Here is a 26,228-nt window from a genome sequence, read left to right as displayed (position 1 = left end):
CTGTCAGGGTCTGGTCTTTAAAAATCATTACCCTGGATAAGTGAGAGACTGCTAGTAAAAATATCACATTTGTTTTAATTTATGTGATATTTGAGACATTTATTAATTATGATATTTGAGACAAATATCACATTTGTCTCAATTTGTTTTAAATGGGATAAAGAACATAGGTCAGTCTTACTCTCCTTCAACTATTCTTCAGATACACTTTTATGTAATGGTATAATAGTATTTTATGTAATTGTATAATAGTGTTTCTTTAATAAGAAGCAAATGTAAACATGTACGAAAGACGACAAGCAACCAGAAAAGGATTAACACTTTAATATTATGGCAACATCTGAAAACATAAGGAAATAATTTCAAATTTAATCAGTAGTGAAAACCAAAATCACATATGAAAAGAAGGCAGGCTAAGCAAATGTGAACTTGTCTTGCATGACAGACAGCACGGGAGCTCCTGACGGTACATGACTCACTAGTGCTTAAAGAGCATTATTTGTTTTGATTCTTGCACCAGGATCCATCAACATGACATCTGGACACACAGCCCTCTTTCTTGTTTCAATAGAAGTACTTTAATAATGCAAGAGAATACCTTGTCATTAACTACTGCCAGCTATGGTCTTCCTGAACAGTGGCCATTGCTACTTTTACTCAAACTTCATGCAATAACAGATCTCACCAGAAACCAAACACAGAACTTCAGATTATCCTACAGATGACCCTTAAGTACCTGCTGAAATCTAAATTGAACAGTAGTTTTCACCACCTTTTGTGTCTCAAGTAGTCAGAGCCACAAAGCATCTCAAGTCTCCACTCTTCACTAGGGTATTCAGAGCATGTCATCTCTTCCCTTTCGTTCCCTCGCACCATGTCTGGAAATTGGAGAAACAAGAACACAGCCTCATCTAGCTCCAACCCTCAAACCAGAACTGAGGAACAACAGCTGGTCTCTCGGAGTAAGTGACACATGGAGCAGGCATTTATCAATTTATCAAAGAGAGATAATGCAGGCACCCCTCAATGCCTCTCCAACAGCCTCTCTTGGTAGAAATGGGAAGTTTTCTAGGCAGCATAGTCCATCCAAAAGATCATCAAAAGAAAAAGTTACACAGCAAGCTGCACAGGTACAGCCCAAGCACATTTTTCATGTTTTTCAATCAGTAAAAGCTTGTTGGATACCCTCCTAGCATTGTGTCAAAAAGCTCTACTTCAATTGAGTTTCGTTAGTGGGACTGATGGTGTAACTAGTTCAACTTCAGAGAACACTTCTAGTGAAGACTTCATCATCACTCCCTCTTAAGGCTACAAAAGGGGGTAATATTTTAAGCTGCAAGCCAGCAGAAGAAAGCAGAGAGGAAAAGGACAGGAGATTATTTGTTCTTACAAGTTGTCTATTCAAGAAATCCAGAGGAAGTTTAAGTGTGACACAGTCAAGTCTACTCGTTTGCCTGTCTGTTTTTAATACACAGACTAGGATAAGGGCCAGAGAGTGTACGCTTACTTTGTATAAAAAAAAGCATGCCATGGTTCAAATAACACTCAAGTCTTCCAGCCAGCAATGGACAGGATCAAAGTGACACCACTAGCATTTATTAGAGGTAAAATTCACCTGAGCTTATGACAGACAGACCAAACGTAGAGTATTCCCTGACCATAAGAAGATTGCTTTGGTGGGAGGTTACCATTACTTCAGTTCCCACAGGCTTCCCATGCTGCCCTAAGCAGATTACTCGAGTCATTTCAGAAACGGGCAGAGTAAGATGCATAAAATGAGGCTGTGTACAACATCCCCACGGAAGTAAAGGTCTTGACCTTTATAATCTCCAAGAGGTGTATTCAAATACTATACTCACAAGCAACTGTTATAATAAATCATGAAAGCACTATACTGTTAAGGCTCAGCATTTAAAAGCAAAAGGCTAATGAAGTACTAAAGCAACAAGCTTTTTTTCCTCCAGATAAAATGGAGGAAAAACAGACCCAACCCTGTTGGCACACTTTGTAGACAAATTCCTTCTGACAATTTATGAATTTTTTTCTTCCTCTTGTTTAACAAAATTACTTCAACAGTATAAAAGTTGGCAACGTAGCTATCTCAGAAGAGGAAAGTTGCTCTATTCCTTATTGGTAAGCAGTGCACACACATACAAAAAAAAAAACCACCCACAGGAAATTGAGAGCTATTCATTTAGTTTTAGCCAAGTCTTTGCAAGACTGTACCTTTTGACTATTAGTTGATGGTAAATGTGCAACTGTCTGGTACTTTATCTCATATAAGGACTAGACCAAAAGAAAGTATCAACATAAAATTTTACCTTCAAAAAAGAACACAAGTGGTACGAATACAATTCTCTAGAAAAATGCTACTTAGCAAAACCAAAACAACTACTCCCCCACATACATGCAATATTTAAAAGAAAGAATTCAAAGTTGTAATTATGTTCACACAAACCCAAACTGCAAACTACAAGAAGTTCAGTTTAGGGATTCAAAATCCCATGTTATCTCTAACGACACCATGTACCCCACCTCCTCTCATATTTTTTCTTTGGTATTTTGGGGGCCTGATGGGATGCTGTCTATTGCCATTACCAGGGATCTGAAAGAAAATATGAAATCACTTCTTGTCATCTGCACAGAACATGAAATCTGGAGCAACGGTAAGCAAAAACCAAATCAGGTTACTTTCTGGTAAAGTGTATTTTTTGCTAGGTAAGTTTATCCTAACAACAGCTGGTTTTAATACAGCAATAACAAAGTAACAAACTCCTAGGAATAAAAAAAGAACTGTGAGAGGGAATTGCATTCGGGAAGGCAATGATCCTGTAAAAAAGACTGGGGGTCACGGCAGACACAATCTAGATGCTAAACTTCCTGCACAAATCTGCAGCTAAGCAAGGAAATGTAGCCTCTGGACGGATAAGAACATTATTTTGTATAAGGCAAGGCAGGGAGGGAGAGTATTATCTAAAGAACAATAACAGCAAGGGCAACATGCATTTCTGGTTTATTCACTTCAGAAAAGAAAATACCACAAGAACAGCTAAAGATTCAGAAAATACGTCTTCTATCGAGAGTTTAAAAAGTCTGCATATTTGGCTTATCATAGAGGATAATGGTTATCAGCAACTTACTGACAAAATGGCTAAATGTCTCTACCAAAATTTACTTAGAAGATAAAGAATACATTAGCCAAAACCAGGCCCCAAAAAGATGCTGCTGGGCAGAGGAAAAAGTTTTGAGGAGTTCAGAATTAATCTGCCCTGCCTGACTGTACATAATTACAGTTGACTGATATGACGTGTAGTATGCTCAAAAACTCATCAACAGCAAGCTTGCAAAATGCAGTATCCACAAGAACCACTTTCTATCTTATCCAGCTCACTAAAACCCTGTACAATTCCTCTGGCTTTTACATCTTCCCCACTTGGCAGCAATGCTATCCATTCAGAAATACAGACCTCTGCATTTAGGTAACTCCGACCAGTATGGTTCTTGGAGCACATCTCTTCAGAAGCACCGCCTGCTCCCTAGACACCATCAGAATATTAAAATCAAAGTTCATTTGTCTTCAAAGTGCTCCACAGCCTTAGTTCAGGGTATTCAAGGCTTCCCCCAGAGCTCCAGGATAGATTGCGTTCTGCTGCTCTAGCTAATGTTAATTGGTGCTGGAAACTCACATTTTTGTGCAGCTAAACAAGGAACAAAGTGATTTCCAGGTAGAATCGCTCACGGCAGATCTGAGCACCAAAGCTTATGATACCCAGATCTTCCTCTCTCCACTTTTTAACTCATAGCAACTTGTATTAAACAAAAACACCTGGACAATGCACTATATTACATCCCTCCATGGATAAAGAGGAAAAAAAAAAAGTTTGCCATACTAGTACTACAGTCATGAACAAAACACGTAAGAATTTCTAGAGCACAAACTAGAATTGCCTAAAATTCTTCCAGAGGGAAATTATTTTAATTTACAACTGGGACATGTCTCCTCTATCATTTATAGTCAGGAGTGGGCGTCTCTGTTAAGTAACAACAGAAGTTATGGACTCACTGTAGAAATTACCAAGTGAGAGTTCACGATCTGCACTAGTAAGACAGGACGAACAGATACTGGAGGCTCATTCTGGGGACCAAAGTCTACAAATATATTTCACAGAACACGTTTTCTAAAACTAAAGCCCATTCCTTGGCATTTATGAAGTCCACAAGTCATGAGTGGCCCCTGTAATTTCAGGGCACACTGGCTGAGCATCAAGAGGGCAACCAGAGAGTAAACAAGAGTCACAGTTGGCTTTGCTTCTTGGGCTGCAGACAGGTTCCCACCAGGCAGGAACTCCGACAGGCGTCTGCCCCATGCAACCCCACCACCCAAATGGGTGGACCAGGGAGAACCCTCAGCTCCTTAACACATCAGCTCTCTCAACAGGAGCAGGAAGTTACCACCTGCAGCTGGGGGTCAACCATGAACCCAAAGAGCACATTTTTTGTGGGAGATTAACAGCAAACAAGCTTCTGCTGTTCTCAGAGCTCTGTCTGGGTACCTTAACTAATATTTTCCTTTAATTTAAATATCTAGGGGTTTTTAAGTTGAGTTTAATCTCGTATGTGAGCTTTGCAACTTTTCACTCACTGGGCTCCCCCCAGCATTATTTTTAGACTTTTTTTTTTTTTTTTTTTTTTTTTTAAAAAAAACAGCAAGTTACTGGCACATCTCAGGTTGGCAACCAAGCCAGAGCCTAGAAACTGCACAGCCTCCATGCGGAATGGGTTTCAGAGAAAAAAGCTGAACATTTCTCTATCTCACTACACCAGCAGCAAACCCATAGCCTCACTGCTAGGATTTCACTCTCAGCCTCAACTAAAATTTCCCTTTTAACTCTATCTGGCATCCTGTCTTTAATTTGTTTAGAAGAGGTTTGATATGAAGAGTGGACAGTCAAGAATGATATGAAGAGTGGACAGTCAAGAAGGGAGTTGTGGAGAGGAAGGAAAAGGGGAGGAGAGGGGGCCAAGATTCAAATGGTCGATAATGGTGGTTAGCACTTCGGTACCGAGAGTCAATCTGATCTGTTTCATAAGTTAACAGGAAAAAAAAAACCAAAACAGTCCCCACAACCTGTTGTGTTCTTGGAGCCAGGGTTTCTTAACAAAAGCCAAGAGGCCTCTCTGTACCAATGGTAACAATACACAGCAGGACCTTGACATCTGAAGCACAATAATTAATCATTTCAACAGTAAGTTAGAAAGGAGTATCATCCCCTTTTTACTGACAGGGGAGCTGACTCAAAGACGACCAAGGGAGTTGCCCAAAACCACAACACTAGTCATTAGCAGAGCTGCAGTTAGAAGTTCCTGGCTGCCAGCACTATTTTCAAGCACTGAAATTGGCGGCCGCCCTGCAGCCACAGAGATGGTACCCTGCGCGCTCACCAGGTAGGGGGTCACCTGCTCCCCACACCATGCCTCCGAGCTCCAGTCACACCACCAACGTCAGAGAAGGAAGAAAGAAGGGTGCGTCCAGCCAGGGTGGTGAGCTCAGTGACAAGCAGCAGCAGTGACGCCCATGTCACCCTGCTGAAGGGGCAGCTGCAACCCCCAGGGATCTGCCCTAACACTCCCCTTGTCCCTGTGTGCCTGTCAGAGCCCAGAGAACTTGGGTCAGAAAAATAACCCCAAGGCAAAGCCAGAGCTAGTAGTTTTGCCAGGTTTAGTACCTTGCATTGGCTCACTGAGTGGGGTGGGCTGAAAGACGGGCAACATGCACCCCAGAGACTGCAATGCTAAGCTACACCCCATCTTGTTTGTGCTTTACGTACTCCAAGGGGAACTTCAGATCAGCTCACTTCTCAAACAAAAGATGAAATGGCTCTTTCCATCTTAGCCCTATAGCTTTAATGTGCGTTTTACAGTACTAATTTCAGTTTCTCTTAATTGCTTAGTCAAGAGTGCAAAGTTACTTACACCTTACAGAACCAGCCAGCTCACAACGAGGATATTCTACGGTGAAAGGTGGCCTTTTTTGTTAGGGTAGTTCGAAAAGTATTAAATAGGTTAATTTCCCAAGTCAATTTTTATAGAAGCAGCACAATTCTTATAACAAGCAGCTTGGGAAACCCAAGGTGACAGAGATGGGGAGGGGGAAGTGAGTATTCCACTTTTACATTAAAAGCAGAACCACAGAAATTTGCTTTTTGTAACATGATTAGTCTTAATTTATATATAAACTTACATCTAAGGCCTCTGTTATACTAGTTGAATGTATTCCCCTGCTTTCTATATTCCACCTGGTATCTGCCTATACCGAGTTCTCCAGACATTCCTTCCAACTCACTTGATCCTTTGAAGCTGACATTTATCTACACATTCAGGTACTGAAGTAATTTATTCTTTTAGAAGTGTTAAGCATTTACAACTTGCAACATCAGATTGTGCAAATATTCAAATTTTCTGGAAGAAAAAGAAAAGGAAAAAGTATTTACCTTGATGTCTACATTTACGTAGATATTACCCCCCCCCCCAACTTTGTTATCTAGAGACTTTTTAGAGACTTTTCCTTATGCATGAGAGATTTCCCATTTTTCTCCCTGTGCTTTCCAGGTACTTTCCACGTATTGTGACAAAGCAGCTAAACAACACAAGAAAAGGAACTCAAATTACCTATTACTGTTTTATTCAAATTAGCTTTCTTATTTTGAAAGATTTTCTAAGATGGCTTCTGTGGAGACAAAAATATTCATAGGCAATGTCAAAGGAATTTATTAAAGCACATCTAGCTGTGATGCAAGAGTTTTGCACTGACGGGCACTAATACAGGAAGGAACCACAATGCACCAGTTCAGACAGAAATAATTCTCCGACTTTGTCTCAATTTGGTCTCAAAATCAAGTGTTACTCCCAGTAAAAATCAATGAAAACACACCCAAAATGCAAAAAAACACAAATACTTCAACCAGTTACCATAGTTCTGCATGTGTTAACCCAGGGTTTTCACTGCCAAAACTCATTAAAAAAGAACAACCAGAAAGTGTTTGCAAAACAGATTGCTATTATAAAGTGCATTAACAGCTATTAATAATAGAATATACATCAACCTACTGCTTTTCAGATAATCAATATTAATTGGCAACCTAATTTGGAACTGTTAAGGCAAGTGACCTTGGAGCTGCAATTCATCAGGTCTAAGCTAACGGCGGGTGAAAATAGGCCTGATAACAGTTACTTCCTTGTCATTTCCTTCCAAAAATGACACAATGCCGTTTCAGCGATCAAAGTAATTTTTATCTCATAAACGTACCTCTGAAAATAGATTAGGCCTCATAGAACGATTTTATATTTATGATCCAAGCTATTGGGCAGACTTCATGTGGAACTTGACTTGCAGTTCATAAGTGCCCCAGGTCCCTTGGAAGGAAGTAAGATAAAAGGCACAAGGACATATAGGGGAAGGAAAAGAAAATATTGGGCGAGAGGTCTGGCACCTATGAACATCACTGCAAACTCACCAAGTCTCAGAATTTCATCATTAGGCTTCAGGCATATTAAAAGAGTTGTTATTCTTTTTTTTTTTTTTTTATTTGACCCCATCATGTAATCAATAGGATGGATGCCAAAAGCCAGCCATTACATGGAAGTCACCATGGCTAGGATTAAAACAAGATTACTCCCTGCACAGACTGGACCATCCCTCATTGCTTTAAATGAGACTAAAAGATAGCAACCCGTCTAATTACAACAGCAGCAAGAAACAAGGGAGTGCTTCAGAAGTACTTCCCCACAAGAAGAAACAGCAGGGAACAGGCCAGGAAATATCCATGAAAACTCTAAGCAACCAAAGGAAGAACATGGACAGGAGGTACAGACAGAACCTGAGGGCATACTTGGGGCAGGATCCAGATGCCTGTCTGGAAGGATGGAAACCCAGGTGTAAATGGGGAGAGGGAACGCAGAAACAGAGTAGAAAGTTGAAAATAAATAAATAAAATAATACTGATGCCAAGGTAGTAAGGGACAGTTGTAAGAACAAGGGACACCTGACAACCGTGGCCTTGAGAAGGAGCACGACCAGGACAGCTGCTTCTTGCAAGGCAGGACAGGGAGTGGGACAGTGGCACTTCTCCATCCCAGGCTGCTGGGGAAGGGATAAACAAAGCCCTCTCAGAGAAAGGAGAACAAGATACACACATTCAAAGTTCAGGATTAATGTCAACCCTGAGAAGGCATCACACAAAACGAGGGCAGAATATTTTCTTCTAAAGGTGAAAGACAAGAGACAGCGCAAGGTGCTACCTCTTCCTCCCGGAATCTCATTTTAAAGCCAGTCCTGCGATTGCTAGGGATCTGGGTCACGATTTGTACGTGCCTGGGGCTGGCAATAAAGCTGTGGCGAGAGAAGGTGTCATGGCCTCAAGCTGCAGAACTTCCTAGAGACAGAGCCTCCTTGGCGGTTGTTTGATGAGGAAAGGGGAGAGCTCGCTCACCCCGGACCTCGCTCACCCCAGCTGCTGTGCCACAAGAACTGCCCATGTTACAGCACACAGGTTTATCAATATCCACTTTGCAGAAAAGAACAGTACTTAAAATGTAACTATAAAATACATATACTATATATTATACATATAATACATGAGGAGTAACGTCTTAGGAAAACACTAGCAGCTGAGTGAGTACGACTAAGGTGCTGTCGCATGTGCACGCCAAAGAAGTCCCCAGCATTGCACTGACACCAAACAAATAAACTTCTTCTCAGTCAACTGAATCTGCTAGACCAAACCAGCCTGAACACCAGCATTTCTACCTATCCCATCTTGGCCATGCTGCTTTTTGATGAGAGTACATGCATGCCAGCAGTGATGCCGTGGTGGGCACCACACAGCCTCCAGCTGCAGCAATGCCGGTGGCGGGCACATGATAGGACAGCAGCTGAACTGCCTGCGCATGGAGGGGCACTGGCACAGGTCAGGCTGAACACGCTCTAAGAAGTCCTGAAACCAATTTTAATTACCCATTCTTGGAGCATAGGTAGACTGGTTCAAACACGTGCAAGTGAAGAGGCTCGTTTACATAACAAGCAAGGTATGCATGCGAGGTACTTTGTGTAATAGCGCAGTCTGCGCAGTCTGCAGACTGCAAGACCTCTCACCTGAAGAGCTGTATTTTACCAACTATACACATACAAGACCACCTTCAGGTAGAGAGTAAGCCATTAAATAAAAATATTCATAACATGATTCAATGGTGGCATGAAAGAGGGTAGTTTGAATGCACAAAATGCCTAACACTTGCAAAAAAATGTAAGCAGCAAAAAAGTCTGATTCTTGCATACTCCACACAGTGCCAAGAGCCATTCAAAGTTTTCAGTGCTTGCTTGGGCAGCCACCCTCCAAAGGGTAACTCTACTTAGCAAACAAAACTTAAATGGAAAAAAAGAAAAAAACAACCAACAACACCCCCCCCCCCCAAGAGTGTCTACAAGACCTAAATCTCTGAATCCAAGGAAAAAGTCATTTAGTCCTGGTCCGTCATACAATGACATCATGCATTTAGCTGTTTCCACTACATTTTCCAACCAACAGCCAAAAAGAACAATAGGGATTTTTGAGGCCTGTAAACAGCAGAGCTCAGGAAGACAAAGGAGACAAAATGAAACACATAAGTGATAGAGCTGGATAGTGACAAGGTGGATCGTAAGTTGAAAGGCAGTGACAAACCCTGTGTAATACTACTACTGCGTTTCGATGTTTGTTGTTTGAGTATGGTTATCCCAACACCTAAGAGTTTTAGACATCTACTCCCCTCTGCAAGTGGAAGCCTCTGAACCAGAAACTGAAAAAAAAAAGTATCTAAACACTGCCTTTTAAAAATGCTGCTACTTAAAAAAATATAATTAAAAAAAATCAGCAAACCTATGGCTTCCTTCAGCACATTAGTGACAGCAAATACTCATTTTAAACTCAAACCTAGAGGTTTTCTACTCGTATACACACTGTCCTCATAAAAACAGTCCAAATCCAAAAATACTGCAACAGGAAAAACAAGTTTTAAAGCATAGAAGCTCAAAGATCTTTTTACTTTTCAAATGTCAGGGGCAGGAGGCAATATCTCGAAAATGGACAAAAACTCTACCACCTCACCTGTTACTTTATAAAAAGCTCTAAAAGATTAGGGTAAGTATGACCTATCTTGCTAACCCCCATGCCTGGAAATGCATATGTTTGTCTTCTGGACTTTGTACACCAGTTCACCAGGAGAAAGGACTGGGACAGAAGCTGTACAGAACAGAGATGGTCTCTGCTCGGAGGGTCAGAGGCAGATGTAACTTAAAAATAAATATCTCTAATTATTTGCAGGGTTCTGTCAGGGAAAGAAACAGTTGTCTTCAACCTGAACGAGAAACCAGTGAGAGTGTTTTGTGTAGGAACATGTTTATCTTACCCTCTCTCTTACCTTATCAGACACATCTCCTCGTCCTATTCAGAATCCAGCAAGTCATAAAATTCCATCTGTAACAAAAGGAAAAGTCCATTAATACCTCCTGATAACCTTACAACAAAAGGCTAATAAGCAGTTCAAGGGGAAAAAAAAAAAGTTAAACTTCTGCTGCCATTCCAGTATAATCTACACCCCAGGCAAGTCACTCTCCTGTCTGCGGCAATCTGGGAAACCTGGATATAAAGGTATTAAAGATGTTGTAACATGTTCTGTAAGAAACACGCTCTTCCTTCTTCGGCAAGGATAACAGAGGTGGCCAAGGTGTACAGGGTGCCCTGCCGAGTCATAAATAAGTCTGCAGCATCCTCTCATTAAATTAAATGAGCATCAAATTACATAATGTGAATGGTTGTAAAATGAGACCAGTGGTAATGGCTAGAAATAATCACAGCAGTGTTATACATCGTGCAGACAATTTTCCATCAGTGTATCAAACCTGGGTATGCAGCACCTTTTATCTCCAGGCCAAGAAACTGTCAGTATGCAGCCTTTCTTAAATACAGTAAAGCATGCAAGAAACAGAGGGAACAAAGCTCTCATGCACAAGTTTAAATGACGCCTACCCTGAACAAGCACATTTAAGTTCTTAACACCTTTACAAACCAACCTTTCAATGCAACAAAGATGTTTTTATAATATAGGTAAACATGACGCAGTCTGGCATACCTGGGATCAGAGGAAAGAGTACCGCGCACCTAACCAACAAAACTGCAACCTTGGAATTGTCAATAAAGTTTACAGTCACGATAGACTCGGGCTTGAACAAACACTTTTCCGTGGCACTATCAAGAAAAGGAGACATGACCTGCAATCCAGCCAGTCCATGAGTCACTAGGGCAGAAGAGAGACCTCCCATCTGGCAACTTTGAAAAGTATAAGAGTCTGCCTAGAGTGAGAAATGTGAATCAAGGATCTAAAAAACTAAACAAACCAACCCCTCCACACACCCTTTTAGCCTTTTCCGCATCCTGCCCACAAGCCCTAGAAGCCTGTTAGTCCAGTGCCAGGCTGGAAAAGGCCAGAAATGTGTAAGAGTGAAATGGCACACTGTATATATTAGAATACTATTAAGGGTTGTTAATTTGTTTGTTTTTAATTTTTCAATCCAGTTACCTGGGAGGAGATATGGCAGGAATGGAAGGATTTGAAGCAAATAGTTTTCACGTTTGCTTACTTTTCCTGTAGTGATGCTACTAAGAGTATCCCTGTGCCTAAAGTACAAAACTAGATGCAAAGAAAACATTGTGTTTTAGTGGTCTGATGTCCCCAAATTGCACCCTTGCTTTGTTTTCCTTGGACACCGAGCAGCCACAATGCCAACAGACCCCAGCGGGAACCACAGGTGCTCAGCACCACAGAAAGGTGACATCCTTCACCACGCTGCGCTGCCATTTCCCTGCCAGCAAAACAGGGACAGTGGCACTTGGGTCCCCAGCCAGGAGGGTTGCCTGGGAGCCAGGGTCCAAACTGCCAGCTCTGGGATGCTTCTCTTTTTCCCCTTTCTTCAAGTGTACAGTAGTGTACACTTTAAGTGCTAAAAATAAACCTTTCATCCAGTGAACACCATTTTCTCATCTTCTACTGATGATCATTTATTTTCTGGCATTACCAGAATAATATGACAACATACTTCCACCACTATGGGGGTTTTTTGGATTCTTTTTGTTTTTTCTGTGAAGAAGAGATCTTTTATCCATGTCACAGAAAGATTTGAACGAAAGAGAGCCACTGACCAAGACCCCGCTTGAGTATCCCTACCCTCCTATTCCCCTGCCAACCCAGTAAAATTCCTCAGAGCACAACCTCTTCCTGGCTATTTTCAGAGAAACTGCAGCAATCATACAAGAACAATGGGGAAGTTTGTTTTACTCAAAGAGTAAATGTTTTGCAGCTTCCAATGTAAATATTTTAATTAATGGATTTTTTTTTTTAACTCTCTACTGCCTTACTTGTGTTCACATTCACCCAGAGCTATGAGGACAGAAGCAGCAACTTCTATAACAGAGAAGAGGAGAAAAATACAACATAGAAAAATGACACATGGACTTCAGAAAAAGCACCTTCATAAGCAAATCAAAACTCACTGGGCGTTTGCTGGGGGAGGGTCTGGGACAAAAAGAATTAAAGAAGAACTAGTCTGCTCATTTCCTGTGTCCAGCTGAGGGCCCATGTTAGTTCCCATCAAGATAGCGGGCCTATTTTAATAGCCAACTTGTAGAAAACCACAACCTAATCTGTTTCCAAAACATTACACCCAATGACCAGGCTACAAGGAAAAAGTGATGACTATCTTTTTGCCTCAGTCATCAATACAGCGGCTCCTAACCACCCCATCACTCTGCATCCACTTCACAGAAACACACAAATCTTGTCTTAATGATCCATAAACCAAGCATTGTGGACTCGGTCAGCAGGATGGGACTCAGATTCACTCTCTCTGGACAGGACTGCTTTGGTACTACAGAAGGTGGCCGGACAGAGATGCCACGCCATCCTGCACATGATCCTCTGGTGGTTTCTGGGTCCAGCAGCATCCCCGCGCACAGGCAGCTCTTCCACTCTGAACGGTGCCTCTCCCCGCAGAAACCATCTCCCTCCTCTGCCCCCAGATGCGGGGCTAGAGTTTGGATGCGATATCAGCAGATGGCTGGCATTTGAGATTTTTTTAAATTTTCTTTTTCAAATGAAGTGGGACACAGATGGTGCTGTTCCTGCTTTCCCTAAGCCTGACTGGAACGTGAACGTAGACCTGTCTGAGCTGGGAAGTGCAACCCCATAGTACGTTTCTGAAGAGCTGCAGAAACTACTGCACGGACCAGTTTAGCCTGAACCAGTCCCACACGTGGCAGTGTTTCCCTTCCCCTGCTTTTATCTGAATGGGAGGTTTTGTTCCTCTTTGTATTGACCTCACCACACTTGATGCCTGTTAGCAACATCCTTCCAGAAGTTCAACAAGCAGGTCCATAGAAATTCCCTGCCACTGCCAGCAATACGCATGCTACCCCGGGTAAAATCCTCACCATATCTTTCCAACAATACTGCACTCGTACTCTTTCACTGCCTCATGCAAGATGTCAGTTCCACGCTCGTAAGACTTCCCAGATTCTGCGATTCTCGCAATCACCATCCACACCAGTGGCTCCATCACCTCCAGGCCACTGTGGCAGTGGCACTTGGCTCGTCACATCCTGCTAGGCAGCGGCTAGCGCTGGAAAGGATGGGAAGAGGCCCACTGTCTTCTTTCCAGCAGGGACCACTAATTGAAGGAGGAGCGAGACCTACTGATTGCAGTTCATTGAGAACAAACCTTCCACAGTCCTAAATTAGTAAATGCTAACTATCAACTGGTCCCCATTAGGATGGGGGGTGGTGGGCAGAAAGAATGACTGGCTGTTAATTGAGACATCCTCTAATTTGGTAGCAGCAGGAGACACTGGGGACAAGGAGGTGATTGCCGTTTCTGCACAGGCAGCCTGAGGCTGGTGCTCACGCAGAAGGAAGCAGACGCGAGAAGATACATCACACCCTCATGGTGTGCACCCACCTCGGTACCTGTCTCCTGTGAAAGGTAAATGGATACTGAAGGGCAATGCCAGCTGAGAGCTCCCCTTGCGGCAGGGTGATTCGGAAACGTGTGTTTGCAAGACCTTTCCTGTCCCTGCCAATGCCACAAAGTGAAACTACATCTCCTGATCCTGCATTTGAGTGTTATCAACCACTGCTGTGCTTGTACATGCATGTACAATATCAGCTTTAGCTTCCACACCAGTAAAGACTTTTTTTAAAAAAAAAAACAAAAACATTTGTTTCCCCATATTCCCCATCAGATTTCCTGGCTATATAGGCAACATTGAAACACAGAGTAAGAATCAACGTAGTAAACATCTCTGCTCAAAACAGAGCTCTTGCAAAATTAACTCATACCACTTCGCATGAAAGACCCAAGTGAGGAGGAAGACTTTGCATTAAGCACTCAATGCATATGGACTCTGGAAAAGGAAATCTCTTAGTAAGTGAGCAACCTAAGGCTTGTGCCAGTCCTTCCATCCTCCTCTCTGACCTCTTCTAGGGAGCCACTGCACTCGGCTTTTTCATGTGCCTATTTAATCAGCAACGTGAAACTCGCACAACCTTAGCGGTGTCTCTGTGGTCTTCTCATCCGGGCAATGAGTAGAAACGTTCCCCAAAGGAGCTGCACATTCATAAGTCTCCCATGCCCACGGGATGGAAAAAGAGAGCGAGGAGATAACAGATGAATGTTAATCTCTCCTCCTTGCCTCCAGCAGCAGTCTGTACTCTCCCACGCAGAGAAAAAGGAGGCTGTACAATTTGTGGAGGCCAAACTGTCTGGAAAAATGTAGAGAGAGAAAACCGATGGCAAATTCTCTTCTCTATCAATTCTCTTACCATAAGGAAAGTGAAAGTCAAGTCATTGAGTTGCTGGTGGAAGATGAGACCACAGGGTCTTTAAGGGGCTGCTTTTATGCAAACCGCAGAGCTGGACTACTCAGGATTGTATCAGTTCCACATATTAGCTACCTAAAATATTCTGCTCACACACTGCTTGCACTGTATGACTTCTTACGGGGATTACTTTTATTAGCACATTACATTTTTGTCTGATCATAGGAACACACAAAAAGGACCCAAGACCACTCCATTCTGGATCTTAATTCACAAAGGTAGGACTCCTGCGTAGCCTACCTGACTCCAAACAGCTAATTCCTAACCACGAGTAGGTAGCCGACAAGCACATGAAATACCGAGGTTGGAGCAGTCGCCACCACACACACTTCTTTAACTGATTTGTGTCTCAAAGGTGTCTGTCAGCACACAGTACTGTAACATGTGCCAAACGAGAGCACGGGGGAGAAGCTCTAAGCAGGAAACAGAAGCTTGTCTTAGATTAGCACAGCTCACTCAAGTGTAGTGCTATGCTCAGATTTGGTTTTGATTTGCAAACCTTGCTGTCATTGGCTAAGAGGATGTTTGAAGTTTTGTTAAAAAAAGCAAAAAAAAAAAAAAAAAGCCAGAAAGCTAAAACAAACACACAAATGAAGTTGCCCTGGCAGCAGTCGGTACCTTTAAAACCTTTCTCAGCCCCTGTTTTACAGCATCCTGCTTCTTGCTTTCCCATCTCCCCTTCCAGCTGAAGGCAGCCACTCTGATGGGCACCTCCCAGGTCTCCAGCACATCACGTCCTAAAAGATGCAGCAGAGAGAGAGAGTGCCTCCCCACTGCAGGGGCCTGAGGCAACACCAGCCACCTCTGACCCTCAGAGTCCCTCCCCACCACCCCCAAATCCCTACGGCAAGAGGGGCACTTTGTTGCCTGTTGAGATGTCTTACAAATAAGCAGCAAAGTCCAACACCAACTTGGCTCCACGGAATTTTAAATGGCACCTTGGTGGGCTGGCAGCAGGCTTCCAGCTCTCACCATTAATTCCAAAATTAACAGACCTGGAGTCATCGTGTTGCCTGAAGACGCCAGATCCTACTCTCAAATGCACGCACCAGCAACTGCAGCCATGGTTTCGACTGTGCTAATACCTGCCCAGTAGGAACCACTCTGAAAGAGTTCACTTGCTTACCCTAACTCATGATGAATGACTGCAGCAGACACATACTGCAACTAGTAACTTGATCAAGGGCAAGGTGAAAGTTTTTCTCTGGGTAATCTAGAGGAGAAATCTGAGCCTTAAAGGGAAAACTTAAATGAAGATTGAGGGGGGAAAAAACCCCCACTATTTAATGTTAGTATTCATTAATATTTGGACTTCAACTGTGGATAAACAGACAAGAATCTCTTTGCCTGTGCAGATATTTAAGACTGTTTACACATGAAGTCCAAAAGGATGTCCTCATTTTATAAATAATTTGATCTGATGACATCAGAAAAAAGTGCAACTTGAGGCTACATACAGAGGCAAAACACTTGGCTACTGACGTCTAAACAGGGGGGGCCAAAGACTAAACATCAGAGTCACTAACACTCAGCAAATGGTTTATAGTTGAAGCTAAGCACATAACATTGTGCACATTCAACACACACCAAACTGCGACTCTTCTTAAACTTTTAAAGCTGTGCTTACCAGTAACTCATTTTAAGTATTCAATATAAGATTCTCCTAAATGTAAACACTCCATCTGTCACTTACACCTGACCACATAAGCCACCCAGCAATGCCTTACTCCTCCAATGCGGCAGGCACAACACATCGGAAAGAGCACTGGTGGAGCCACAGGGCCAGATAACACACAGACGGTATCGGCAGAAGTTGAGACTTCTCTCTCCCAGGAACGAGGAGAAAAGGTTCCCAAAATATTTACCGGCTGAGCTCAAACCCTGCATTTTTGTTTTCCTTTGTCACATGCTCCCATATGTGCGCATATATGGTTGTAGTTACAAGTGTATGTAATTTGCTTAAGATCAATCACTTTGCATGCCAGGGCAGCGGGGGAAACAGAAACCCTGCACACAAGAAACTCATGACCCTATAAAGAAATACTATTTCCAGCTAAAATTTGCTCTTCAGTTTAGTCAAACGCACAAACTTAGTTTGTTTCCAGTTTTGTTTCTCAACTGAGAACCTGTGAACAGCAACATAAGAATACCACAAGCAGTCTCAAAAGATGGTCAAAGAGGTATTGATACCCTAAATTTTGGGTAGGCTTTGTGAATTGAGCAAATCATGGGGTTTTTTGTGATGTTCCCTATTGTCTGCTGCAAGCCATAATGCCAGGTTATACTCCAAATACATTGCACAAGGGCATGCTTTGAGTTTAAAGGGAGAGACAATCAAGAGGTCTGTATGCAGAAGGAAGGAATACAGGCTTTTGGGAGGCAGGGGGGGAAGCAAGCAATTTTGGTGTAGCTAAATTTTGTATAGCTACTGATACTATATATAGAGTATCTGATATACAGTATCAGTAGACAGTATCTGATATACACAATCAGTAAGGAATTATCTGACAACAAAGTAGAAGTCTGTGCTTTTAAGAAGACCTTCGTTTCTGACCCAGAGGGACAATGAGGACTGCAAGCATTTAACTTGAAAGCAGTGACCACATGTGGTCAGAAAGGCTTGCCAGGATGTGATGCTTAATTACAACTTCATCCTGCACAGCTCCCTTGAAAAAGGATCACCTGTGACATCTTGCCCAAAGCAGCTCCTACAGAGCACAGCCCAACCAAAGAGGAGACCAGGGTGCCAAAAATAACAATAAAAAAAAGTTTTCCCCTCAAATAATGAGGTATCCCTTATAATTCAGCCCTACAAAACCAGATTTGTCAAGTTCTAAATTGGGTTGCAGCAATATTTCATTACAGCATAAATCTTCCTTACACCCTAGTAAAGATGCCTAATAATTTAATATGCTATAATTTTTTTTTAATCTGGAACTCGTCAAAAACCGCCTGAAACAGGCATCTCTTTTACAGTCCATTTTCCATATAGGTATAGATTCCAAAATGTAACTGGTTCACATTCTTTGCATGGAAAAATGTTTGCAAAGTGCATTTGAATGTAGACTAAGAAAGGTTGTAATTATCTCTCTTGGGTTTCTTAGGTAGGTCAGTGCACATCCTACAAAGGCTTCTGTATTATCCCATGATATTCATTGAGCATCATTTTTTTGTGAAAGCAGCAGAATCTCTTGAAAAGAATTACACCAACAAGTAAAAATTTCAGAAGAAAAAAGTGGGATTCCAGAGCCAGAACTTACAGAATTTTTTTTTTTTGAACTTTTAATAAAAAGTTTCACAGCCCTTTTTTTGCTGAAATGGATTATTACACAAAATGCTGAATTACAACTGTCTCATATACTACTATTTCAGTGGATAACATGCACAGACTTCACATAAAAAGAAATAAAAGAAAGGAGAAGATATTTAAATGGATGGGGGGGGAGAAAAAAAAAATACTGCCAGTACTTGTTATTAAAATTTGTAATTCCCAATCCCTCCCAACTAATCTGGTCTTTAATAAAACAAACACCATTTCAAAGCAGTTACCATGTCTATATAAACCACCACTGTAAAATGTTAAGCATACAACCACATCAAGCACTACAGAATATACACATTTTTCTTCATGAAATAGATGGGATGAAAACAGCTACATAAATTTAAGATTGCTCAAAGTTTGCAAAAACAGTGATGTCATTTTCCTGCTGCTTCTGAGAAGTAAGCGCAGTTTACATCGTCGCTTCCTGCTGTCCCGCTTTACTTTTCTTAACCCAAGAAACACAGGACAGGCACTGCAGCACTTCAGTGCTGGGATCATTGGAGGAAGCTGCGACAAGTCCGTTTTACATCTCACCAAGCCTCTTTTAACAGCAATTCAATAAAACCTGCACTGCCAGGAGTTAAAATAAGAGGTGAACTGCCCTCTTATTTGCTACGTCTCTATGAGCATGCATGCTATTTTTTTTCTTTACCCTGTTCAGACAGGGGTCACTGGCAGCGTATGGAGAAGCTAATTCATGGTCCTGATCCTGCAAAGCCCTGCTAGGAGAAGGCCCCAGAAAGCATCTAAATGCAGCAATTAAGACGTGTGTGACTAGTCTGTTTATCGCCTGATTGCACTCCCTGGAGTGGAGTCTTGATACAGGCTTAAATCAAGACAGTGAGTGTCACAACCATTTCACAGCTTGCTGTCAGATCTTTGAGACAATTTTAAAGAAGGAAGAAAAAAAAAAGGGGGGGGGGGTGTTTCGTTGGTTTTTTTCAACTTCAAATATTTTACACTGGGGAAAGGCTTTAATAAAAATGTTATTTTGGGTAACTGACTGACTCACTATTCCCTGAGATTAAATGGTATCAAGCCATTCCTAAAGAGCTAGGCAATCTAAAAGCAGTTCCCTGCAAAAAAACTGAGTTCGTACCATTCAAGGAACTTCCTAACCCTGTTTTCAGGCTAACATACAGCCAGCCCTGTTGCTTCTCTCTCAGTTCCCACACTGAAACAGTGGGAACTTCACTTTCCCCTCTTACTTCGTTTACCAAACCACTAGGTTTTCTGTGCTCCAGACTCCCCTCAGGGGTGCTCAGGCTGGGGTGGCTGCAGGAGAGTGGAGGCTGTCCGCAGGACTCAGGTGGGCTTCCGAGAGGCTGGGGGGGGTGTCTGTATTTTGCTTTTTTGGAGTCAAACGCTGGGACTAAGACTGGTAACAGGAAACTCCTTAGTTAACTATTTCTCCCAGCATTCCTAGGAAACAATCTGTCTGAAAAAGATTTTTTTTTTTTATTAAAACAAAACAAACTCACACACACACAAAAAAGAAAAAAAGAACCCAGTTATCTAAGATTAATGCCCAGCCAGGTTCCCCACAGTTTTTTTAAGAACTGGGTTGGCTTTTCCAGCCAAGGAGGAAGTGAGGCCAGACTCTGAGAGCCGTTGGGCTGATGCTGATCTGCAGAAACTCCATGGAGTTCAGTAAAATTATTCTGCACTTATTTATAGCTCCACCAATAAATGCAAAATCTGGTAAAAGTGTTTTTCAGATATTGAAACTGTACTAGCCTTAAAAAAATGTAATTCCAGCTGATTTCTGACTTTTGAACCACTCAGATAAAGGAGGGACCTGTCTCAATTCCTGTCTTTCTAAATTCACTTCCCCAGGCACCTCAGTTAATTCAGTGCATCTACTACAATTAAAGCTTACTTTTGTTGTTGTGCTCTGTGCTTTGTATTTTACATCATCTGCATATATATACACAAAATGCATATTAGAATTTGTTTGTTTTTAAAAAAGTGACACACAATAAATGTAAGTAATATAAATATCTGACCTTACATTACCAAATCACCAATACTTCAAGTAGGGATTTTTATTCCGTTAGCATTCTTCTTTAAAACACACACATATCCCAAAGAAAAACCACACAACACAAGAAAACACAAAATCTTCTCCCTAGAGTAGTATTTACGTGCTGAAAAAAGTTAATATTTTCCTTAACTGGAACTTTTTTATAGCTGGGAAAAAAATGCATAAAGAATTGGCTAAATCCACATGCTTGTACATCTATTAGTTAAAATATTTTTTCAAGGAAGTTTAATCAACAGTTATGTCTAGCACGCACTGTCACATAAGTAGTGCTGTCCACAAAATACTACCAACAAAAATATTTGTATAAACCGCAAAGGAAAGACATGGTAATGTTTATTACACAGGTGGACCACCTCACCAGACTCGGAGCTTTTATGGCATTATAATAAACAGTATAAATTTTTAATCATTACCTTAGTTAGTCCTTGTACCTGGCAGAGTTTGCATCTACTACATCCAATGCACTTAGTCTTGATTTTGAAATCAAGTTACACCAATTAAATTATTAAAATCCTCAACATTCACTACTGCCCTCCCTGTCTTCAAATCACAAAAACCACCCAAAACCTAACCCATCTCCCACACCTCTTCCCAGAAGTATGCTTTCTAGGTTTTCATACACAAAAGAGGCTGGAACTCGTCCCAGCTGATCTGTGCAGCTTTGATGACTGCATTTTCAAAATAAAAGCCAGGAAATTAGTCATGGTAGAGTAGCATCTCTAGGGGACAGTTTGGGTGGCCACCAGCAAGATGCGCGTGGAAGGATGTGTGAGAGAGGACGATTGGTATCTACCACTTCCTCCCTTCCGCCAAAAAAATTAGAAGAGGCGAGAGAGTCCTTCCTCACTCACTGCGGGCTCCACCCCAGGCGCAGGAGAGGGCCAACGCTGGTGTTCGTGCACAACCCAGAGAAGGGGCAAGACCCACAGATTTGGTGGGGAAATGCCTCAAAGCCAAAAAACACGTGGTTTCACCAATTTGGTTACATGGTGATGAAGTGTCTCAGAGAGCAGTCGTTGCAAAAATAAGACCACTAACCTGTAAGGGATCGGACCACCAGAAGGACAGTCCCTTCCAGTTACCAGCAGCTACATGGTACCTGTTTAGCTCAGGAAGGTCATCAGAACATCCACACCCATCAAAAACACAGGACAGCCTAAAACACACCACCTCCTCCCTATGGCAAACCCACAAAAAAGGCTCCTTTTTTTCCCCCCTGTCCCACATGAGCAAAGGAGGACATCACCATGCCCCAAATCACCGTAATAGGAAACACCCACTAGGTGGAATGGGAAGTTTCTATATGAGCTGGTCCATGCCCCAGCCCCAGCACAGGACTATGCAGTGAAATGTAAGTGTTCGACCAGACTCACCCCGCAGGCAACCAGCAAAAGGCAGCACTCTTCCCAAACAAATTTTAGAAGCTAAAGCAATCAGCAACTACCCCTTCAACAAACCTGAGCAGCTTTATTTTGGGTACGATCCAGAGCTAAGTCAGAGCTATTCAGCTCTAATCCAACAGATTTTACCCATTACACAAAGGACGCGCTGGTTGTTTGCAGTGCCAGCTCAGCACACCTTGCAAGTCTGCTGTCCTCAAGGACAGCACCAAAACTGGTCAATGCTCAACAACAACAAAAAAATTTTACCACTACCTGCATAAGGTCAATGTTGCAGGCAAGGAGACAAGTATCAAGTTTTCCTCCAGAGGCCATTTTGCTCGTCCAAGCTGCCAGACCCGTCCAGCTTTCCAACACGACCGTACCTTACAGATGGTGGGTTTTTGGGCCTTAGAGGCTGCCGAGCCTCTCTGCAGCCAACGCGCCCCGCATCCTCCACCGCATGTCCCGCCAGCGAGGGCAGCGATGCTACCAACGCAGGCACTGAAGGAAAAGGAGCGACAGCAACCCAGGATCTAGCCCTGCCTGCTGAAAGATGAGGAGCTGAGCAAAGGAGCTCTCAGTGAGAGCTCTCACGGAGAGAGGACTCACTCCTAGCATGCCCTCAGAGCAGCGGCACACCACAGGATGCCATATGCAGGGCCCAGCAGTCCTACTCTAGTGGAAGTGTTTCATAAAAACCTACTTTTCCCCACACTTCCACATCGCTCACACAGGATGACAAAGGAACAAAAAGACCCCCTGAGAAACCAAGGGAAAACCATGCAGAAAGGCCTCCTGCTAGACTGAGAACATGCCCACCGCTGAGAGCAGGGGGAGAGATGGAAACCAGCGGACTGAATCACAGGCCGCTAAAAGCTTGGTGGACAGCTGCTCTGCCAATGGAGATGTAGCCAGGGAATAACATCCACAGGGCTCTTGAGGGCTGTGGGATGGCTAGAGGAGGAGACCCCAATTTCTCTTCAAGGGCATCACCCTTCCTAAACCATCTTGGGCCACTGACCTAGCGAATGCCTTCCAAAAGCCTCAGCCTCATGCTTTGGCCTGTGTCACCTTCTCTCGTGTGCATCTTCCCCCACCTCCCAGCTTCCCTGCCTGCCTTGTGGCTTTCTGCATGGGTCTGGGCACAGCAGTACGGCACGGCACCAAGACATGACGCAGCCAATTTGCTCCTTCCCAAGGCACAGCGAGCCCAGGAGGAGGAAGAGGAGAAGGAAGAAGGAGGGGCCGCCCGCAGGCAGAAGAGCCGAGCAGGGAAGCCAACCTCAGCTGGCAGCAATCCCCATTTGGCCAAACCCAATTAACCCACCTGCAGCCACCAGTTTCTGGCGGGCTGGTGACTCCAAACCGTAAGGGCTTCACAGGAAACTCCATTTTGCTGCATGATGCTCTTCTCCTTTATCCTCATTAACATCACTTGCTTATTTTTTCAAAAGCAGGGAAGCTAACTATCATTTCCGCTCAGAGCTGTGTAACACAACTAAAGTCTTCCTTTTCACACTGAGAAGCACCTTACAGAACAGGTTTTTGTTGCCTTTGCTTAGAAAAATGGACAGAAAAACATGTATTTTTTTTCAAGCTTTAATGGCCTCCCTTTAGCATCTCCACTTTCCAAGCACTAGTATGAATTTTCCACAGATTTTTAACCACAGAGTAATTACACAGGCTAGATCCCTTTCTCTGAAACTTCAAATGTTAATTAACAGGGAAAGGGCCATGTTAATAGCTTTGCTTTTTTTAAGCTTGCTAGGATCGTTACTTTAGTCCAACTTCATACAGCCAGGAAAGAGGAAAATGCACGCAAGCAAGGACAGCAAGAAGTAAGCCAGAACTCGGCTGTGGATTAGTAAGAAAAGGAAAAATTGATGGATGAATAATGTGGGAATGATGGATTGGGTTATTGAGTTGTATGCATGGATACAAGTGCGTGACAGGGCGCGTATTTATAATACACACAAATGTTTGGCGAGTTGGAGCTCCTCTTTTGCCTTCTGTCATGCTCATTTATGTAGCCTGCTCCCACAGCTTCTACCAAGAGCCATGCTCTCTGACAGTCTGTGCTGTCTCCTGGAGATGGAAAAGCCTGCCTTTGGCCCAAATAAGAGTTCACCATTTTTTTCTGGGCATTTTTGGAAGTAAATAAAAGGCATTTCCACCAGAAACAATTCTTGTCATCCCAGGATAAAAGATAATACAACACAAAACCATACAATGACATTTGTATTTAAAACTGAACAGTTTCAAGATAAATCTTCTTCAGATATTAAAAGAAGTCAGAAAGATGCTGGGGGGAGGCAAAGCTTACACTTCAGATACACTGCTTCTGATATTTGAGAGGTTTAATACAGATACTATCTCATAAACTCTTCAGCATCACGTTTATGAGCAGAGGGACACATTTATTTCTTTGGATAGGAAACATGGACTAGATGACCATCACATCACTGGTGAAAACTGCTATGTCATAAAATAACCAACCACCTGAATTTATAAGTTCCTCTAACGAAGCAGCGTATGCCAAGCCAGGCAATCCTGATGAATTACATTAGAAGCCTATAGACTTCTCAGAAATAATTAATTCGCTCAGAGCTGCATCTGCACAGAGACATACATACACTCACACTTCTGAAGGAAAATAAATTCTGACTTCTTACATCCACGTATTTTCACTTGAGCATAAACCTGTAAGATTATTAACTATAATAAAGCTCTAAAATGGATGCTAAAATGGTGTTTGAGGGCAGCATCAGACACTCCAAAAACATATATAAGCTGAATTCTAGTGCACTATATAAAGGCAAGTTTCAACTAGAAAGCTTTACTGTGATTTGTGGTACATTAAAAGCATTCTTGTAACAATTTTAATAGTTTAAAATATTGGAGCTTAGTCCCAAAGAGATGTAGCTAGTGCTAAACTGCCATTTTAATGGAATTTTTGTACCCTCTCTCCATGCTCTACTTTATAAATAAACCTCTAGACTTTTTATTGATTTTTTTTAACATGATAGATTGAGCCTCTCTGGCAGAGAGGGCCAAAGAACAGCACATGAAAAATTACAGGTTCACAGTTTGTGAAAGGGACAACAATAACAAAACCCTCAGGGGAAAACAATTGCAATATAATGCATATATGCCTGTGTTCATTGCTTTTCAGACCTGCACTCTGTGTGTGTATCTCTCTCAAGACCTCTTTATTAAATTTACTGTCAGAAACAATTAAAAGAATATCATATACAGTTATATCACGTGCTGTACATCTTTTTCAGTTACAAAGCATAAACTTGACTTCAGTGTCTGATTTGAGTAGCACTTGCTCTGAAGTGGCATAGGACATGCCATCAAAATTTTCTCAAAAAGTTTTGTAGTAGTTCAAGGTCTAGGTTCTGGAGATGCAGAAGTAAAAACATTCAAGAAAGGTTTTTTTATGGTATACATAGCAAGAGCTAGTGTAAGTTAATACAGTTAGCCCATCTTACAGCCAGACAGCTCATCAGGATACTGTCCCACTGACCCAAATTCTGTAACCAGCTCTGCCCATGTGAACATCACCAAGTGCATTTGTGGTCAAGCTGCGAGATCACTACTCCTCCTGCAACCCAGCTCAGAAACATACTACAGAAACATATAGTGGCAGAATAAAAACTTATTACCCATGTGCATGGATGCAAGTGTAATGGATTCATAACCCACCCATGTGAAAAAGGCACTGTTAGTTTTCTGACACAGAGAGGGGGCCCAACTTTGGTCGCGTGATCCGATTTTCAGTTACCAACATTTTGCAAGGGATAAGCAGAACAGTTGATACCACAGGATACTTTCTTACACAGGGAAGAACACGAAGGACAACAACAACAACAAAAAAAGGAAACACAACAGAATGCCAGCAGCAAAACCTAAACTTAGTAAGTACAATCATAAATATTTAGCAGTCTTTTGTCTTTATCCCATTTGGTTAATCTCTCCTTACTGCAATGTATTTTTTTAAATCTGGATCTGTTCACCATATATGTGACTAGATTAAAAAGATTCCTTGGACACTTGACTCTGCAATATTGTTTGAATTCTTTGCAGGATCTTGCAAACTCCCGTGTGCTTACTATTAGAAACAAGGACAACAAAAAAAATTCAAAAATCCAACAACGTCTGCCATTTCTATACGTGCTCTATATTTTACTAGTTCTTTACCAGAAATGAAAAAAAACCCAAACAAATTAAAAAAAACCCAAAAACAAACAAACCCCACACAAAAGAAATGTTAGGGGCATTATGTCTTCCCTGACACTTTGAAATACAAGATACTTCTGAACCGTCGGTCTCCTAGAAATCTATTACACCCAGCTCTAAGTTCCCCAACTGATACACAGAAAGAACAGCAATTCAGAGAGCTATTTGGGGGGATGTGAAGATGATGTGACAGCAGTATCAGGGATACTGGGGGATTCTGGCCATGCAAGACCCCAAAATGATTTTCAGTGGACACAGTTGTGGTCTTGTGCCA

At 42.2% G+C, this 26,228-nt stretch overlaps 1 protein-coding gene across 8 annotated transcripts in view; it reads right to left on the bottom strand.

Moving 5' to 3' along the window:
• The window catches only part of TRERF1 (transcriptional regulating factor 1), a 104,879-nt gene that overhangs the window by 64,617 nt on the left and 14,034 nt on the right, over positions 1–26,228 (bottom strand). For 6 of the 8 annotated variants that reach the window (XM_075496332.1, XM_075496335.1, XM_075496339.1 and 3 more), the window contains one exon: positions 10,456–10,511. The gene's annotated coding sequence lies outside the window, so the exon portion shown is untranslated. Of the gene's footprint in view, positions 1–2,535; positions 2,606–10,455; positions 10,512–26,228 lie in introns of all 8 variants that reach the window. The other 2 variants (XM_075496336.1, XM_075496334.1) reach the window with 1 other exon arrangement.

The sequence above is a fragment of the Mycteria americana genome, chromosome 3 (assembly GCF_035582795.1).
Source record: "Mycteria americana isolate JAX WOST 10 ecotype Jacksonville Zoo and Gardens chromosome 3, USCA_MyAme_1.0, whole genome shotgun sequence".
NCBI lineage: Eukaryota > Metazoa > Chordata > Aves > Ciconiiformes > Ciconiidae > Mycteria > Mycteria americana.
The sequence above is the reverse complement of the archived record's forward strand: the minus strand, read 5'-3'. Positions and strand labels throughout refer to the sequence as shown.